Below are 1598 nucleotides of genomic sequence, written 5' to 3'. Positions count from 1 at the left end.
ATGCTCTCCTATACTCACATAATAACCTCTCCCTTCTAAGTATGACCTGAACCATCTGATTACCACCCCAGAAAGCCCAACCCAGTTTTCCAGTCTCTAGAAGTATGTTATGATTGACAGTGTCAAGTGCAGCACTGAGATCTAGATCTATTTAAGGTGCTGTACTATTTCTTCCGAAATTTTGCTATCAATTGCTTCAAAAACAGACATAGTAACTGCTTTTTGAAATTGTGGCCGAATCTGTCTGACCTCTGCATAACTTGAGGATGTGCTAATCGCCTTCCTGATATTAATGATCTTCTCAGAAAAGAAGGAGCAAACTCATTGCATTTGCTGTCAGAGAGCATTTCACTGGGAATCTGACTTGGGGGGTTTGTTAGTCTCTCAACAGCAGCAAAAAGAGTGTGAGTGTTGTTTAAGTTACTGTTTATAAGGTTTGAGAAGAATGACTGTCTAGCTTTGCCAAGTTCCACATTGAAAGCACGAAGGCTGTCTTTATAGATGCTATAGTGAATTTCAAGTTTCGTCTTCCGCCACATCCGCTCAGCTTTTCTGCATTGTCTTTTCATACTCTGTACTGCTGTGATAATTTACAGTTTGACTCTCCCAGTTTGACTGTCTGTGGTTCAGTGAAGAGGTGTCATCCCTTCTTTCAATGTGGGGTGATGCATCGATGCAGACTATACCACAGATGCCACAGCTACACATAGCTACCCATAGAGTTTGCAAACTGCTCTCAATTTATGGATACAGTATTAAATTGTTTTATAATAAAATGTGAAAAAAGTATTAAATATGACTTAAATATGATCGTGTTTCTATTACACTTTCTCGTGATGGTTCTGTAGGTTACAGTGTCTGAGTTGTGCATAAAAGCAGGAAGAAGCCCTTCACCTACAGACTTCATGCTCTAAATGACAATTGTCTCATGCACAAGCTGTCTGTCCATCCAGCAGATCAAACCATGTTTCTGAAGAAAACCGACCGCAGCAGCTTTCGGTTTGACTCAGAAGCTGAACTTAAGTAAGACTAGTAATGTAAGATGCAGACACTTGGTAACTTTTTAAACTTTGTTTTTCCATGCACAACAATTGACTAAACTAAATGTATACCACAACTTTTAAAACACTAGACTTAGGCTAGATTAATATTATTCTACGTTTACATATTTACCACAGTCAGACAGTTATACTTTTCAAAAAGAAAGTCAATGTTTTCCACCATTATGAATGGTTCATATATTCACACACACACACACACACACACACACACACACACACACACACACACACACACACACACACATATCTTGTCCCCTTAGAATTATAAGGTTATATCTGAAATTTTTGTCAAAATTGAGTTATTCGCATATTCTTATTCTGTGACAACTTATTTACATTATGTGATTTAAAAAAAAAAAATTGTACATTTATTTTTTGTGTAAAGCATATGGAATGCAAAAACTTTAAAGGTCAATATTTCAAAACCATTCAGAATGCAGATAGAACTTACAATTCCAAGGTTGCGATGTGTATATATATATATATATATATATATATATATATATATATATATATATATATATATATATATATATA

This window comes from Sinocyclocheilus grahami, unplaced genomic scaffold (assembly GCF_001515645.1).
Source record: "Sinocyclocheilus grahami isolate Dianchi unplaced genomic scaffold, SAMN03320097.WGS_v1.1 scaffold1075.1, whole genome shotgun sequence".
Classification (NCBI taxonomy): domain Eukaryota; kingdom Metazoa; phylum Chordata; class Actinopteri; order Cypriniformes; family Cyprinidae; genus Sinocyclocheilus; species Sinocyclocheilus grahami.
This window is presented reverse-complemented; position numbering follows the sequence as displayed.